Source organism: Saccopteryx bilineata, chromosome 5, assembly GCF_036850765.1.
Source record: "Saccopteryx bilineata isolate mSacBil1 chromosome 5, mSacBil1_pri_phased_curated, whole genome shotgun sequence".
NCBI classification, from domain to species: domain Eukaryota; kingdom Metazoa; phylum Chordata; class Mammalia; order Chiroptera; family Emballonuridae; genus Saccopteryx; species Saccopteryx bilineata.
This window is the reverse complement of record NC_089494.1, coordinates 199,784,716-199,803,626: the sequence shown is the minus strand read 5'-3', so window position 1 is coordinate 199,803,626 and position 18,911 is coordinate 199,784,716. Positions and strand designations below refer to the sequence as shown.

General features: G+C 39.0%; 1 pseudogene; it reads right to left on the bottom strand.

Annotated features, from left to right (window-relative positions):
* The window catches only part of LOC136306615 (polymerase delta-interacting protein 3-like), a 75,797-nt pseudogene extending 67,446 nt beyond the window's left edge, over positions 1-8,351 (bottom strand).
* Positions 8,352-18,911: the final 10,560 nt, after the last annotated feature.

Below are 18,911 nucleotides of genomic sequence, written 5' to 3'. Positions count from 1 at the left end.
CTGAGCTTGGCGAAAGGGGTTTCAGTGGGGCCACTGGAAAGTATGGTATGTGTTCTCTGTAATTTGGGGCATGGTGGAGTAGTGTCTGACTTCCATCTGAGGAATGGAAAGGGTAGAAGATAGCTGCTGGCAGACCCAAAGGACAGGTGTCTGCTCTGGCTGCCCTCAGCTCTGAAGTTGGTGGGGAGAATATCCATGGGTGTTTCCCCTGAATTCAAGGTGGACCATGCACGAGAGACAGAAACACCCGCACACATATGCAGGTGCACACACACGCACACACACACACAATGAGCACTCACGGGGCTTATTTTAGACCCTGCCCAGGAACAACACCTGGAGGAACAATAAGACCAGAGGCGGATTAAGGTTGGTTGAGGCCCCGGGCACAGAAGAAAATATTGGGCCCCCTTAAAAAAAAGAGAAAGACAGGGAAAATAAAAATACATGTTTAACTATATATTTTTTAAAGTTACTTCCCTACTTTATTTTAATTAATTAATTAATTAATTTATTTTTTACAGGGACAGAGAGAGAGTCAGAGAGAGGGATAGATAGGGACAGACAGACAGGAACGGAGAGAGATGAGATGAGAAGCATCAATATCAGTTTTTCATTGCAACACCTTAGTTGTTCATTGATTGATTTCTCATGTGTGCTTTGACCATAGGCCTTCAGCAGACCGAGTAACCCCTTGCTTGAGCCAGCGACCTTTAGTCCAAGCTGGTGAGCTTTTTGCGCAAACCAGATGAGCCCGTGCTCAAGCTGGCGACCTCAGGGTCTCAAACCTGGGTCTTCCGCATCCCAGTCTGATGCTCTAACCACTGCACCACCTCCTGGTCAGGCTTAACCATTTTTTAAAATAAATAAAAAATCTTATGTACTATCAATGGTAAAATTACACATATGAAAGCCAACTTGGTGTCATAAGAAAAAAGTATAAAGTTGGGGTTTTGTGGGACCCTTAAGAAGTCGGGACCCAGGGTGCGTGCCTGGTGCCCGGTGTGCCCGCCATGAAATCTGCCTCTGAATAAAACCATAGCAGAGAGAAGCTGCAGGTATAGTTGGATTCCTGGGGGTGACAAGGAAGCCCCAACCAGCAGAATGAGATGAATTTACCAACATTAAAGGACTTGACAGGTGAGACAGCCGCACAAGATAGATGGAAGGGGGACTTAAGGAAATGTCCCAAAGTCCTTAGCTATAGATTTCTGAAGGGTTGGGAAGCCCCAAATCAGCTTTTAACAATAAATAATGAAGAGATCTTTTCCTTTCTCCTGACATTATAACCCTTGAGGGATCAGAAAGTGCAGGTTAGATGGATGACTAGAAATGCTAGGTGGTGAAAGAGAAGAAATCAGTCACACTCTTCCCAATACAGTTGTCCAGTGTGATCCACACCTGAGCAGTATCCACTTAATCTGCAGGAGAGAAGCTTGAACTTTATGTTAAGAATGAAGTTGTTATGACCTTAGACATTAAACGCAGATTTGAGTCTTTTTTGTTTAGGACTTAAAGTGACCATAAGATTGGCTCTTTCCTAATAGAGACTAAACCAGAAGTCGTGGGGCCCAGTTCAGTTTCCATCCAGGGGCAGAGGAGGACATTCGGGTTGCATATACTGTATTTGTAAAAGTGTAGAAAAACATTTCAATGGATAAACATCCAGCTGTTCACAGGGTTACCTCTTGGAGGTAGAATTGGATACAGGAAATGGATGTACTATTCCCTTCCAAATTGGCAGAGTTTGAATTTAAGATTTCTAGATTTACATTTTCGAAGTCTACCATAATTTAAGTTTTTATGCATGTGTGCTTACTCAAATGAACAAACATTCTACATACTCACAAAGAGTGAATAAGTGTGTGTGATTTCAGAACTTAAAGGAGTTATATTCTTAGTGTATCCTTACTTATTTGTTAAAAAAATAATTGGCATGAGCAGTGCTGACATTTCCAAAATAGCCACCCACCTGTGTTAGTGACCTCTGATCAGGCATTCCTCCTGCTTTATGTGTCGGCACCTCTGGCTTGCAGCAGAAGGAAACACTGTGTCTGGTTTCACTGTGAAATTCATGGAGCTCTCTGCTTGATATAATATAAAAGACCTTTATTATTCAACCTGTGCATTCATCTATGCAACCACATCTCCTTAGGGAAATGCTTGAAAATGGGATTTTTGTGGCCTTCACTCCTATTTGACTTTTCTCCCCTTCGCCACCCCTCCTTTCCCCATCCTCACCCAGGTATCTATTAGTTATCTCTTTCAATAACACTGTTCTGGCTGCATTGAAAGTGCTTTTTAATGTAGGCGATGTACTTCAGTCATAACACCAGGTCACTTTCTGAGTAACATTTTATGGGATTGATTAAACTTGAGCACCATAACTGTTGACTTTACAGGCTAGAAAAGAGACTCAGAGTGTTACACTCAGGACAATTTGTGCCCCACAATTTTGAAAAATCAGATAGAGATAAGAGTTTAATGTGTTTGAAAAAAAAAGCTGTCATCTATTTTTGAGCCTTCTGTATTTAAAAAACCTCAATGTTTAAAATGAAATATCTTTACACTAATGAAGTTAAGTTACAGTAAATAACTATATAAAAGAAGGTGGACTTTTTAATTGTAGGTGTGATGATAAAGATTTAAACTGGTTTCTTCATGTGTTCAAAACTAACTGCCTAATTTTTCCTCTTTTACTGTTGGAACATGAAGATACATTTGCTCTGGTGAAGTTTTCAAGGTTGTGAGATGATGCAGAGCTAATCTTTTATTAGCAAAATGCATCTTTTGGACTAAAGTGCAGCAGAATCATGGATCAAAAAGGTAAACTTAATAAAAAAATCTGTTTGGGACTTGGATACAGAAATCGTTGACTTTATCTGCACACAAAGGTATGTCACCAGTGGCTTAGTGATGTGGATCATAGTTAGCAGAAACATATTAAGGAAAGGATGAAAAACGGGAACAGGACAAATACCTACCATTAATTCATAGGGTTGGTTTTGTACTGTGTCAGCTTAGGTACGTTGGAACTATGTCTCTCAGAATCTCCTTCTCTCTCTAGTTCTGTGTTAGGGTTGACTAGTAGAAACACATGGGTGAGTTGGCTGGCGGAAGTACCCCAGCAGTCATCAGCAGTCATTGCACTTGGAAGGTCAAAGACCATCTACATTGTTGCCGGTTGCTGGAAGGTGGTGTGCAGCTGGCTGATCTGCCTCCTTACTTCCTTGGTGGAGTAGGAGCGGGGCTCCCAGCTCCTCCAGCTCTGGCTGTGTTAGCAACTTCAGTTTCTCTAAATCTTGGGCCACATACATGTGAAACTCAAAGGTGGGCTGTGCCAGCTTCTTCTGCAAGTCACTTTCATTATTGGGGTTAGATGAGGTGAGAGTCAGCTACAGATTTCAATTTGTTTTTCTTTTCCTCAATTAGTATCTAGCATTTCTTCTTGACTGCCTATCCTACTGGCCTAAACACCTGATACAGATGCCACACCAGACACACAGTTTACAGCCTTCCAGAAGCCTTTTCGTTGTAGAGAATGAATGCTGTTAATCTTGAATTATTTGTCTGAAAAAATATTGCCATCTCAATTAACTTATGTGTTAGCTCCTATTTTTTTCTTAAATTTTATTTTTGCCACTAGACTTTAAGAGAATCTGGCATAAAAAACCTGCTGAATAATTTTTTCTAATATGTACTATCTGATTAAAATTTGCAATAAGTATAGAGCAATCTGAACTTGGTATATTAAATGATTTTCAAATTGCAATGTGCTGCACTTTTCAGTTACATGCGTAAGTAAAATAAATCAACTTCTGTCTTATCAGCATTGGGGGAATTTTTCCTGTGTGATCATTGCATTTTTAAGTCAGCAATATACACACTGTCTTTTTAAATAAAGATGATATTACTAACTTTTCTTTAGTAAGGCTTATGTCTGAGTTGTGATGAAGCTATGTTTGTTTGTTTTTTAAGTGAGAGGAGAGGAGACAGAGACAGACCCCTGCATGTGCTACAACTGGGATCCACCAGAAAGCCCCTTACTGGTTGATGCTCTGCTTATCTAGGCTGTTGCTTGACAACTGACCTATTTTTAGCACCTAGGTCATGGCTCCACAGAGCCATTCTCAGTGTCTGGGGCCAACTTGCTTGAACCAATCAAGCCATGACTTTGGGAGGGAAAGAAAGAGAAAGAGAGAAGGGGAGGGGGAAGGGTGGAGAAGCAGATGGTCACTTCTGTGTTCCCTGACCAGGAATGGGACCTGGGACATCCACATGCCAAGCTGATGCTCTACCACTGAGCCAGGCCAGCTGTGTGTTTCTTGTTTGTTTAAAGTACCTTTTCCAGAATAGAAGGTAGCATTTACTAAATGATAGGTATTACCATTTCAATGATATAATTTAAAAACAATTTTTTAAATTGACTTTACAATATGAAAATATTTCCCTTAATATTATCATTTTTTTGTATGTGTATTTGGCAGTATGATCTACCTAGATGTAGACTGAATAGTGAGAATGTTATTGGGCAGATCATTTTTTTATAAAGAGAGGGAGAGAGGAAAGGACAGACAAGGACAGACAGACAGGAAGGGAGAGAGATGAGAAACATCAACTCATAGTTACAGCACTTTAGTTGTTCATTGATTCCTTCTCATATGTGCCTTGACCAGGGTCTTTCAGCTGAGCCAGTGACCTCTTGCTCAAGCCAGAGACTGAGGCTTCAAGCCAGTGATCTTTGGGCTCAAGCCAGCAACCATGGAGTCATGTCTATGATCCCACACTCAAGCTGGCGACCATGGGGTTTCAAACTTTGGTCTTCAGTGTCCCAGGGTCAATGCTCTATGCATTGAGCCACCATCTGGTCAGGCTGGGCAGATAATTTTTATAGTAAGTGCTACTTTCATTTATTTGAAGCAATGTGGGTGTGTATGTGTTTGCTTATACTCATTATACATAAACAAACACCCATGTTAATTCGTAGACTCAATCATTGTACATTTTACTTTGTATTTGTCTCTAAAATGCAAGTTGAAGTTTTAACCCTGGCATGGTGTTCTGAAACAGTCACTAGTGATAGGAAAACATATGATCATGTCAAGGCATAATCTAAAAGTAGATGTCCTACCAAAAGAAAGCTGCTAACATTTATTGTTTGTTTAGAAAGTAAAGCCTTTATGTTCATTTGTGTGTATGTACACAAATCCATATATGCATTTATATACATTCAGTCATATAATATGCACAAATATATATATAGTATAATGCACAATAATATATATTATAATATATAATATACATGGTCTACAATTAACTGATTATTATCAACCAGAATATTTTATATTCTGATCCTGTCCTATAATCTTTCTATAAAGCTTACTCTGAATTCTGTAAGGATGCAACAAACCATCTCCTTTCTGTCCTTGTCTTTGATTCTATGTACTCAGGGACTCAGTGATGACGTCCTTTATTCTTCCCTTTCTTACTTTCCATTCTGGTTCCTCTTTCCCTGGTCTCAATGTTCCTATCAAGCTGTATGGCTTCAGGTACATCAAAAATTAGTTATCTTTTTCCAAATGTCTGGAGACTCCTAGTATAAATTCATGTATATATATATATACATATATATATATATGCATACATACAGATTTTCTGAAGCAAACCTCTCTCACTCTACTGCACTTGCAAATTTCCCAAACACTGTTATGATAATACTAGGTGATTTATTTTACATAAGGATGCATCTGAAGGGTGAAGCACATTGTGATTTGCAAACCATTTAACCTGCTAAGATCAGATTGTTCTGCTTTATCTGCAAAGTTCACCCACAAGGAATTTAATATAAAGGCTTTTATTCTTGTTGTTTCATGTATTGTACTTTCCTGAGATGTGATGGATGAGTTTGAAATGAGTATGTGGGGGAGGAGAGAAAGAAATTAGCCATTCTATGGAAAAGCAACCCCTAACCCTCCATTTCCCACAAGACTGTTGAGAGTATTCAAGGACTCCCGAGAGAATAACAGCACAGTCTCACAGGGAGTCATTATTACTCAGATGTAAGGTGAATGGGCAAGGGCCCAGGAACAATGAATCAGAATACTGTCTCTCTAGCTCATATTATTACTTTGAAACTCACATAGAGAGTAAGTGACTGAGTAAGTGACCCTCACTAAGAGCAGAGAAGACACTTCAGGTTGTTCCCTTTTCTCTCTCTGCTAACATTCATTGCATTGGGTGGTGTTGTACCAGGGAGGTATAATACCAAGACTGGTGTCCTTGTTTTGCCATTAGCTCACGTGATTTTGGGCAAATTGCTTTTTTGGATCCATCATGTATAAAATGAGTAGGAATTTTCTAAGGTCTTTGCAATTCTCAAATTTTATGATTGTCTTATATATCAGCTTCATTTACTTTCCTTAAACTCCTTCCCTTCCTGAACTATGATTTCCCATCTCTTATATCCTTTTATGATGGACATATGTATTTATATATATGATTAAATGTTTATTGAGCCCCTACAGTGTACACTGGGGTATAAATATTGAACAAGAGAGTAAAGAAGCCCTCCTTTCAAAGAAGAGGGGATGCAGATGAAAAAATATTAATTATTTTGTTACCTAGAGTAATATTCTAGGAATGGGAAAGTAGAAGGAGTCATGAGACTGGCACCTGCCTCCTAAAGATTAGGAAAGAGATACTGGAGAGGTAACAGTTTAGTGGAAGCTTGAAAGTTAAGTAGGAGATAACTGAACAGGTGGGAGATACTTAGGAGGTCAATAGACAAGGCTTAGTCATTGATAAGACATAGGGTGGTGAGGGAAAAAAAAGAGTAAAGATAATATTCAATTGCTCACTGGCTTGTGGATAGTGGATGAGTTGGGGAAAACAGAAAGAGGAGAGGGAAAAGCAGTGAGTAGGTTGAGAGTGTTTAGCAGAAGTTGATTCAATTAGAAAGTCACTAGTAATAATACTGTGGTAGGCAGTTAGACAGACATGAGCAGAGCAAGGACTATAGGCCAGGCACAGAAGGTCACCATAGCAACAAGCAAAACTGGGAAAACAAGGATCTCACCTTCTGAGTGACCTTTCCTCCCTTAGCTGTTGATGCAGTTTAAAACTCGTGACATTTCATGTAGCTGGTTGTACAGTTTGGCCCCTCCCTGACCTTTTCCCCCTTGGCATGCTGTTAATTGTGCAGGCTAGACCCCTTTAGAGGGGAACAAACAAGGGGCAAGAGAATAGCCCTTAAACTTTAAGCCCCCATGTAATGCTGGTGGTTGGGGTCAGGCAGGTTTGCATTGAATTTAGGCAGATGGTAGAAGAACTGCGGAGCTTGGAAGCATTGGGCCATTACCCATTTATTGGAGGCTTACAAAGACAGGAGAGTGAATAAACAAAGGAAAACCTGCTTTTTTGCAGTGAAGGGCAAGGGATCAGGAAAAGCACACCTTGTAGTAGTGGGAGATTGATCTGGGAGAATCGCCCCCAAGGGAAAGCACCCAAAGCCTCACATGGACTATAAGCACATGGCGCTGCCATGTGTTCATGCACTAGTTGAGTGAAGTGCTTGCAGCCAGTAAACCAGTGAGCAAACCTAACACAGCTGTTTCCCCCACATTCCTCCCCTTTAGGGTTGCTCACCTCACAATCTACGTGACAGGTGTCTTCCACATGGTCCCTGAGCAAGGGGTGAGATACATTACATAAATAGTATAAACTACAGCAACAGAATTACAAAGTACAAGTTATGGGCAAATTGAGAGAGTGGTTAGCAGCACCAAGAGAGGCAAGTCTTTCCCTTCTGGCAGAATACAGGCTAGAGTTCTATCCGCAGACAGCACAGTAGCTGGTACTAGAGGCCGCCCCAGGCCACCAAAGCTTCAAAAGAACTTTATTAGACCTGCCATCAAATTTTTCCCTATCTGCTGCAGTCACAAGCAAATCTACCCACATCTGTGTGCAGTAACCTTTACAGGCCCATTTCTGTTGTTAGTTGAGGGGGCAGAAAAGGCAGCAGCCCTCACAGCATTATAATTCTGTGCTGCCTCCAGCTCCCTCCAATATGCTACCGTCTGTGTAACCATGTTGATGGGCTTCTCCACATAGGGGCTCAAGATAGACACTAGTGACCAAAATAGGGCTGACAGGATGCTACAGAGAATAAGGTCTCTCATCTGTGCCATAAACACTTCTTCATCTGGCCCATTGGATTTCAGGTTGAAAGCAGCATTCTTCATACCTAGTTCCCAAAGGACCTGGGGCAGCTCACTATAGGACTGCCACCAACTTATTGCCCTGGCAAGTCCCCAGCATTCTGCCAGACTATCCGAATGGCAGCCATCACCCATTCTAATAGGGTATGGTCTCCTGGGTTGCCGTGGCAGTTCTGAAGCTGCTTCCTCAAGGAGGAGTGTGTGGTAATGGCGGCCAATTTCTCCATCTCTGTTCCACAGAGCATGATGTCATTCACCCCTATGTCCCACAACCGCAGCAACCATGTTGCAAGGGGTTTGTTGGGTTTCTGCCTGAATTTCACCCCTAACTCCATCAGCTCTGCCTGGGTGTAGGGCTGTACCACCACCTGGTTAGGCTATAGACATTTTCTTTCAGCTAGTCTTTGGGAACCTTTCTTTTTCTCAGTATTTGACTATGGATGTGGGATCACAACTATGGTCTTTTCAATATCCTGGAATGTAATTATGCCCCTACTGTCCTCTACCTTTCTTGAGCTTTAATTATTTTTAAACTATATTGGCGCTTTCCCCTCCAGAGGAAAATCATGCTTCCGCTAGAGAAGACTAAATGAAATAGGTGTTTGACTACACACAGTGGGTTGGCCAGGATGTTTTCTTTGTCTTGTGAAAATAAATAGTTTAAAAAGACACAGTTTGGTCTTCTGAATTTTCCCAATCTTCAATTCATTCTAGATTTTAACTTCCAACACAATATTTCTATAGCTTCTTGGACTTAGAAACATTCCTTATAGATTATGTCCTCCCCCTTTTTTCATTTTTGTACAAGGTTTTAAACCTAAGTTTATTAGTGTATAGTCCTTAGCCAGTTACTTTTTCTTTTTCATTGGAATAATCTTTTATTGTACAGTATTGTCAGCATTTGGTTAAAACTCTTGTGTTCTTCGTGACCCCTTTCCCCACATAAAGTTTCTATTAACATTCATTCACCAAGGGCTGAGGACATATGTGTTATGGAAAGATTATGTGATGAAAGTTGAACATAAATATTCCAATATCTATCTAGCTATCTATTTGTATGGACTTGTTTATATACATTTATATATAGTTGTATATAATATATTTTTAGTTTTATAACATATAAATATTTATATAGTTGCATACATATAACTTAAAAAAGTTTTCTCTCTCTTTATATATAAACCTTAAATATGGCTAAGCACAAGTTTATTGAAGAGATTTAAAAAGTATTTTTTCACCAAAGGGCACAAAACCCTCTTGAATTTTCCAAAAATATTATTACAGGGGTGCTCAGGTTACAAGAGTCTCAACATATGATGTTTTGAATTTATGATGCTTACTCCCATAAAAACTTTAAAAAATTGTGACATGTTTTGGCTTATGCCATTAGAATCATACTTACGGACTACGTGGGTGGACTAGTTTGGTTGTGCGCAGTGGGAGAATAGACGGCCTATGAGTGAAGGAATTGGCGTCCCCTGTATGCTTACCGACGCCATTTTGAACTGTCAAAAGTGCAAATGTTTTGTTTGTGTTGCTTGCTTTGACAATGTTTTGGCCCTTATCATGATTCCTATATTTCTTATGTCCTTTTCCTTTTTTTGTGGCTTAGTTGTGCTTTTATGTTCTAGATTATGATTTTACAACTGTGTGAGGATACATGAGTGACTTACGCTAGGGGGTGTTTTGACCCACACCAAAATTTGCGCTAAGTTACTGTTGTAGGAACAGAACTGTGTTGTAAGCTGAGGACCCCCTGTATTTTAAAGTTGGAAAACAAAAGAAAAGAGGATCGGATTAAACCTTTTGGAGAACCTTGCTGTACTATGAATGTATCCTGGAGATCTGTGTTCTTCTGAACTCGACCTATCAGGCAGGGAGTCACTTCTGTGTTGAGGTTATTCTGCTATGACAGATCAGCACATCTCATCCTGTGGTTTGAGATTCACTGACACAGCAACTTGAACTTTCCCTTTGACCTTTCTGAAATTCAACTTTTGGCTTGCAGAGAAATCTGTGTTTCATTGACTGTGAAATTAGGAGAATCTCCAAAGGGTATAAAATGATTAGCTTTCACTTTTGGATGAAAACATGCCAAGGACAAACCCTGATTTTTAAAAAATCCTCTTTATAGAGCACTGTACCTTATGAAACCTCCCGGGAACCACTGAGAGCTCTCTGCTGTAGCACTGAAGCCAAAGTCTCTCAGTCCTGCTCATTACCTCTCATCTTAAAAAACAACAACAACTTTTTAAATAACTTTCTAAGTTAGTTTGTTTTCGTCCTTGATAGCAGTGTTTTTAGATATTATGATACAATTGTCAGGTGATATTTACTAAAGCTTCAAACAGTGGGTATTCAAATACTCTGTATTTCTTTAGATTCCATTGAACGGACACCTTCTTTCTTCGACCCTCCCTAGCTGAGAAATTGTATTTTCTGGGCAAGCATATCACTTTGTTTATACTTTTATTATATTACTTATCACCTACGTTTAAGTCATTTGTTTATATGCTTTCCTCTGGACTGTAAGCTGTTCAAAGGCAGGATCTCGCTTTTACAAGCCTGTGTGCTCCTAGCATACGACACAGGACTTGGCACATAGTGTTCAACTAAATGTTGACTGCATGGACTCATTAGTTGAAAAATTCAAAACACAACTTTTGTAAGGGTGGTTTCAGTGGGATGCAGTGGGAGTGAGTGTGGAAATAACCTATTACTTATATTTTATTTGTAAATTGCTGTACTTGGAGACCTACACCACATATACAGTCCTATAGAACAATGACATCAAGGCCCCCTCTCTCTCTTCCTCTGTTTTATTGTATTAAAATAGCCACCCATCCAGTTCTGAAACTGGTGGTCTCTATAGGTAGAGCGCCAAAGTACCAGGAGACCCTTTCAATTTTGAGAGCAGCCCCTAGCTTAGCAGAGGGAAGTTCAAAAGCAAATACTAGTCCGCCCACCCTTCGTAGGTAAATTTTACTCCACCCAAATTTTTAAATAACTATTTTAAAGAAACAAAATGCCCAGTGTAGTGGAAAAGGCAGCTATTGCTTTGATATCCATTTCATACCTTTCCCTTGAAGTCAGGGAGTTATATTGCTTCTGTGAAATAACTTTCCTTCTTTAGTGTTTCAGTTTGATTCAAGGATTTTTGATCAAGCATTCAGGGGTTAGAATAAATAAAAGCCAGCAGTCTGGTAATTGGGATATCATTACTATCTAGTAACACACTGAGCACTCAGCTTTGCTATGCTATGTAACCTTTTTCTTCCGTCTTTCTCCATGATATTACACCCCCACCCCCTCGGAAAAAAAAAGGCAGTAATGTCATTGCAAGCTTCAGAAGTTAGCATTAAAATGAATACTTTTTAATTTCTTTGGATGAGATAGGGCTCTGGGCTCTGGGACAATGCTGATGGATGATGTTTTAATGCAGCTGAAATGTTATTTTTACTGAACCAGGGAAAACTATAAATTTTGCTTCATTGCCACTGATGGCTCTATGCATAAAACTATGGTGGCGCCCCTCGGCCGTGAATAATCACCTCAGCACGGCAGATGTTACTTTTCGGGGAAAGCAATTCTTATGCCGAAGAATTGTGGAAAGATTAATTGTCTACAGCTGTTTCATGGCCCACAGCAATCTTGATACATTTATGATAAGTTTAAGAGCTCACTAGAGGCAGCTCCTATTCCCTGTTGTGAGAAGGGGGCGGGGGAAGAAGCCAGAGGCTTTATTTTGACACCTGGATTCATAGAATCTGTCAGCTCCATTACAGCCTTCATAGAAATCAGACCACTGGCAGTTTTGAAATGATTGTAAGTGAGGTAAGATGCAGGAATTATCCAGACGTAGATAAAGAAAAGGAGACTGAGAAGAATTATTCAAATTTGTGCAAATGAATTGCTTCCATTTTTCCTCCCTCTGCCAAGTGGAAATTGAATGTGACCCGCTCTGACCTTTCTCTATTAAGTGCTGCAAATTGCAGTAAATGCACAGTTCTGAGTGCCCTAATGAGACAGAGCCCCAGCAAAGCCTCATTAATAAGGGGAGTTTGACCTTGCTGGTCAGCCCTTCATTCGATATTGAAAAGAAGTAAGAAAAAAGAAGAGATGACCCACTGTAAATTTTGAACAATACATTTGATTTAGTTTGCATATACTCCTAGCCAGACGTTCTCAAGCTTTTTCCTTCTCCTGTTTCCCTTCAGCCACAGGCTTAAAGGAGTTAGTTATACTTACCTTTTAGGCCCCAGTGGAATGTGGTGACAGAGATGGGGTGAGTCTTGCCAAAGCCAGCACCAGGCTTCACCCTGGATGAAAAGGACATTTATCTCCTGCCTTCTTGTTCCTTGTGAACGAGGTTCATGAGTTCTTGTTTTACTTTCTTCCTTCCTCTCCTACCCCTCCCTATCACCCTCTCTCCCTCTCTTCTTCCCTCCATCAATTCCTCCCTCTCTCCTTCCTTCTTTCTTTCCTTTTTCCTTGTACATAAAGGAATGCGTCCCTTATGAAGTGTACGTGTGTGTATAACAGAGGGGTTGGCTCTCTGGTTTTTATTGTGGCTTTGTGCAGACACAGGCTGAGATACTTTCTTCTTGTCTGATACAAGAAATTCTAGGGCAGCTTGACCAGGGGGTGGCGCAGTGAATAGAGCATCGGACTGGGATGCGAGGTCCCAGGTTCAAGATCCCAAGGCTGCCAGTTTAGAGGGTAGCCCATGGACCTGGAACAGGGACTCATGCTCCCTGGGTCCTCTTCTTAGATGCCTTGTATTTAGTTACAAATATAACTCTTGGCTTCCTTTAAACCAATGCTAGTAACACCTCTAATTCTCCTCAGGGAATTTGCTGAATACATGGAAGCCCTATAAGCAAGGCAGACAACAGTTCTTAAATTTATTTGAGGAATGTGTTGAAACACTTAGGGATGTGTTGAAACGTTCCTTATAGAACCTTTAAAAAATTTTTTTTTGTTTATTTTAACTTATTGTGTTTACATGGATTCAAGTGTCTCACTGAATATAACTTCCTCACACTCACCCCTGTGTTCCTTTTAATTCCCCCTTTGTCCCCCTCCCCCTATCTCCCTCCCCCCTTCCCTTTAGAGGATTTGCTGTCCTGTTATCTATATATCTGTTATGTATATATAATTTCACTAATCCCTTTACCTTCTCTAATCCCATCCTCTCATCCTTCTTTCCTCTGACTGCTGTCCCTCTTGTCCCTGCTTATGCCTCTATTCTGTTCTTCAGTTCACTTTGCTCATTAGATTTCACATATAAGTGAGATCATATGATATTTTTCTTTTTCTTTCTGGCTTATTTTACTTAGCATAATAATCTCCAGGTCCATCCATGCTGTTGCAAAAGGTAAGATTTCCTTCTTTCTCATGGCTGCATAGTATTACATTGTGTATATGTGCCACTGCTTTTTAATCCACTCGTCCACTGATGGACACTTAGGCTGTTTCCAGATCTTGGCTATTGTAAACAATGCTGCAATAAACATGGGGTGCATGTCTTCTTTTGAATCAGTGATTCGGTATTCATAGGATATATTCCTAAAAGTGGGATAACTGGGTCAAAAGGAAGTTTCATTTTTAATTTTTTTGAGGAAACACCATACTGTTTTCCACAGTGGCTGCACAAGTCTGCATTCCCACCAACAGTGCAAAAGGGTTCCCTTTTCTCTACACCAGGGGTCCCCAAACTACAGCCCGCCGGCCACATGCGGCCCCCTAAGGCCATTTATCCGGTCCCCGCGCACTTCCGGAAGGGGCACCTCTTTCATTGGTGGTCAGTGAGAGGAGCATAGTTCCCATTGAAATACTGGTCAGTTTGTTGATATAAATTTACTTGTTCTTTATTTTAAATATTATATTTTTTCTCGTTTTGTTTTTTTACTTTAAAATAAGATATGTGCAGTGTGCATAGGGATTTGTTCATAGGTTTTTTTTTATAGTCGGGCCCTCCAACGTTCTGAGGGACAGTGAACTGGCCCCCTGTGTAAAAAGTTTGGGGACCCCTGCTCTACACCCTCGCCAGCACTTATTGTGTGTTGTTTTGTTAATGAGAGCCTTTCTGACAGGTGTGAGGTGGTGTCTCATTGTGGTTTTAATTTGCATTTCTCTGATGATTATTGACGTTGAACATTGTTTTCATATGCCTATTGGCCATTTGTATGTCATTTTTGGAGAAGTGTCTATTTAGTTCTTTTGCCATTTTTAATTGGATTATTTACCTTCCTGGTATTGAGTTTTAGAAGTTCTTTATAAATTTCGGTTATTAACCTCTTATCAGAGGTATTGGCAAATACGTTCTCCCATTGTGTGGGTTGTCTTTTTATTTTATTTTGTTCTGGTATCTTTTGCTGTGCAAAAGCTTTTTAGTTTGATATAGTCCCATTTGTTCATCCTATCCTTTATTTCACTTGCCTGTGGAGATAAATCAACAAAGATATTGCTACAAGAGATATCAGAGAGTTTATTGCCTATGTTTTCTTCCAAGATGTCTATGGTTTCATGACTTACATTTAAGTCTTTTATCCATTTTGAGTTTATTTTTGTGAATGGTGTAAGTTGGTGGTCTAGTTTCAGTTTTTTTGCGTGTACTTGTCCAATTTTTCCAATGCTATTTATTAAAGAGACTGTCTTTACTCCATTGTATGCTCTTACCTCCTTTGTTAAATATCAATTGACCATAAAGGCATGGGTTTATTTCTGGATTCTCTGTTCTGTTCCATTGATCTGTATGCCTGTTCTTATGCCAGTGCCAAGCTGTTTTGAGTACAATGCCCTTGTAGTATAACTTAGTATCAGAAAGTGTGTTACTTTCCACTTTATTCTTCATTTTCAAGATTGTTGAGGCTATCCGTGTTCTTTTTTGGTTCCATATAAATTTTTGGAATATTTGTTCTATATCTTTGAAGTATGCCCCTTATAGAACCTTAACATTTGAAAATATTTTAAAAATTACCTACTTCAGACTTCTTGCAAAGACTGATCTTGTATCTTTTTTTTTTTTTGGCTTTTTAGTTTTATTTTTTTTAAATTTATTTATTAAATTTAATGCAGTGACATTGATAAATCAGGGTACATCTATTGAAAGAAAACATCTCTAGATTATTTTGACATTTGATTGTGCTGTGTACTCCTCCCCCATAGTTAAATTGTCTTCTGTCACCTTCTATCTGGTTTTCTTGTGCCCCTCCCCTCCCCCAACCCCTCTCTCCTTCTTTGCCCCATACCCCCTCTCCCCAACCCCCACTCCTGTTGCCATCACATTCTTGTTCATGTCTCTGAGTCTCATTTTTATGTCCCTTCTATGTATGGATTCATATAGTTCTTAGTTTTTTTCTGATTTACTTATTTCACTCCGTATAATGTTATCAAGGTCCATCCATGTTATTGTAAATGATCCGATGTCATCATTTCTTATGGCTGAGTAGTATTCCATAGTATATATGTACCAAAGCTTTTTAATCCACTTGTCCTCTGACGGACACTTGGGCTGTTTCCAGATCTTTGCTATTGTGAAAAATGCTGCCACAAACATGGGGGTACATTTCTCCTTTTGGAGCTGTTCTATGGTGTCCTTGGGGTATATTCCTAAAAGTGGGATAGCTGGGTCAAAAGGCAGTTTGATTTTCAGTTTTTTGAGGAATCTCCATACTGTTTTCCACAGTGGCTGCACCAGTCTGCATTCCCACCAGCAGTGCAGGAGGGTTCCCTTTTCTCCACATCCTCACCAGCACTTATTCTGTGTTGTTTTGTTGATGAGCGCCATTCTGACTGGTGTGAGGTGATATCTCATTGTGGTTTTAAGTTGCATTTCTCTAATGATTAGTGATGTTGAGCATTTTTTTCATATGCCTATTGGCCATCTGTATATCCTCTTTGGAGAAGTGTCTATTCATCTCTTTTGCCCATTTTTGGATTGGATTGTTTGTCTTCCTGGTGTTGAGATTTACAAGTTCTTTATAAATTTTGGTTATTAACCCCTTATCAGACGTATTGTCAAATATATTCTCCCATTGTGTAGTTTGTCTTTTTATTCTGTTCTTGTTGTCTTTAGCTGTGCAAAAGCTTTTCAGTTTGATATATTCCATTTGTTTACCCTGTCTTTTATTTCACTTCCCTGTGGAGATAAATCAGCAAATATATTACTCAGAGAGATGTCGGAGAGCTTACTGCCTATGTTTTCTTCTAAGATGCTTATGGTTTCACAGCCTACATTTAAGTCTTTTATCCATTTTGAGTTTATTTTTGTGAGTGGTGTAAGCTGGTGATCTAGTTTCATTTTTTTGCAGGTAGCTGTCCAATTTTCCCAACACCATTTGTTAAAGATGCTGTCTTTACTCCATTGTATTTCCTTACCTCCTTTGTCAAATATCAGTTGTCCATAGAACTGTGGGTTTATTTCTGGGTTCTCTGTTCTGTTCCATTGATCTATATGCCTGTTCTTATGCCAGTACCAGGCTGTTTTGAGTACAATGGCCTTGTAGTATAACTTGATATCAGGAAGTGTAATACCTCCCACTTTATTCTTTTTTAAGATTGCTGAGACTATTCGTGTTCTCTTTTGGTTCTATATAAATTTTTGGAATATGTGTTCTATATCTTTGAAGTATGTCATTGGTATTTTAATTGGTATTGCATTGAATTTATAGATTGCTTTGGGTAAAATAGACATTTTAATGATGTTTATTCTTCCTAACCATGAGCACGGTATATGCTTCCACTTGTTTATATCTTCCTTATTTCTTTTATCAATGCTTTGTAATTTTCCGAGTACAAGTCTTTAGTCTCCTTGGTTAAATTTACTCCTAGGTACTTTATTTTTTTGGTTGTAATTGTGAAGGGGATTGTTTCCTTAATTTCTCTTTCTGACTGTTCATTGTTGGTGTATAAAAATGCCTCTGATTTCTGAGTATTGATTTTATATCCTGCCACTTTGCTGAATTCATTTATCAGGTCCAGTAGCTTTTTGACTGAGACTTTAGGGTTTTCTATATACACTATCATATCTTCTGCAAATAATGATAGTTTTACTTCTTCTTTTCTAACTTGAATGCCTTTTATTTCTTCTTTTTGTCTGATTGCTGTGGCTAGGACTTCCAGGACTATGTTAAATAAGAGTGGTGAAAGGGGGCACCCCTGCCTTGTCACTGATCTTAAGGGTATTGCTTTTAAGTTTTGCCCACTGAGTATGATGTTGGCTGTGGGTTTGTCATAGATGGCTTTTGTCATGTTGAGGTATGTTCCCCGTATTCCCACTTTGCTGAGAGTTTTGATCATGAATGGGTGCTGGATTTTATCAAATGCTTTTTCTGCATCTATTGAAATTATCATATGGTTTTCTCCTTCTTTTTGTTTATGTGATGAGTCAGATTGATTGATTTACGAATATTGTACCAGCCTTGCCTCCCCAGAATAAATCCCACTTGATCATGGTTTATGATTTTTTCCATATATTGTTGGATCCAGTTTGCTAATGTTTTGTTGAGGATTTTAGCATCTATATTCATCAGAGATATTGGCCTATAATTTTCTTTCTTTGTGTTGTCTTTGCCTGGTTTTGGAATCAGAATTATACTTGCCTCATAAAAGGAGCTTGGAAATCTTCCTTCCTCTTGAATTTTTTGAAATAGTTTGAGAAGGATAGGAGTTAGTTCTTCTTTGAACATTTGGTAGAATTTCGTTGTGAAGCCATCAGGCCCCGGACTTTTCTTTGTTGGGAGTGTTTTGATAACTATTTCGATCTCATTTGTTGTAATCGGTCTGTTTAGGTTTTCTGATTCTTCCAGATTGATTTTTGGAAGATTGTATGTTTCAAGGAATTTGTCCATTTTATCTAGGTTGTCTAGTTTTTTGGCATACAGTTCTTCATAGTATTTTCTTACAATATTTTGTATTTCTGTTGTGTCAGTTGTTGTTTCTCCTCTCTCATTTCTAATGTTATTTATTTGAGTCCTCTCTCTCTTTTTCTTGGTGATTCTAGTTAAAGGTTCATCAATCTTGTTTACCTTTTCGAAGAACCAGCTCCTAGTTTCATTGATCCTCTGTATTATTTCTTTAGCCTCTATGTCATTTATTTCTGCTCTGACCTTTATTATTTTCTTCCTTCTACTACATTTGGGCTTTACTTGCTGTTCTTTTTCTAATTCTTTTAGATGCAGGGTTAAGTTGTTTATTTGAGCTTTTTCTAGCTTCTGAAAGTGTGCCTGTAGTGCTATGAACTTCCCTCTCAGTACTGCTTTTGCTGTGTCCCATAAATTTTGAGTTGTTGTATGCTCATTGTCATTCGTTTCTAGGAATTTTTTTATTTCTTCTTTGATCTCATTCTTAATCCAATCATTTTTTAACAACCTGCTATTTAGTTTACATGTGTTTGAGAATTTTTGAGCTTTTCTGTTGTGGTACATTTCTAGTTTTATGCCATTGTGATCGGAGAAAGTGCTTGATATGATTTCAATCTTCTTAAATTTGTTGAGAGCACTTTTGTGCCCTAAGATGTGGTCTATCCTAGAGAATGTACCATGAGCACTTGAAAAGAATGTATATTCTATTGCTTTAGGGTGAAAGGTTCTGAAGATATCTATTAAATCGAGTTGATCTAGTGTTTCCAATAAGTCTGCTGTTTTTTTGTTAATTTTCTTTCTTGAGGATCTATCTAGTTATGTTAGTGGG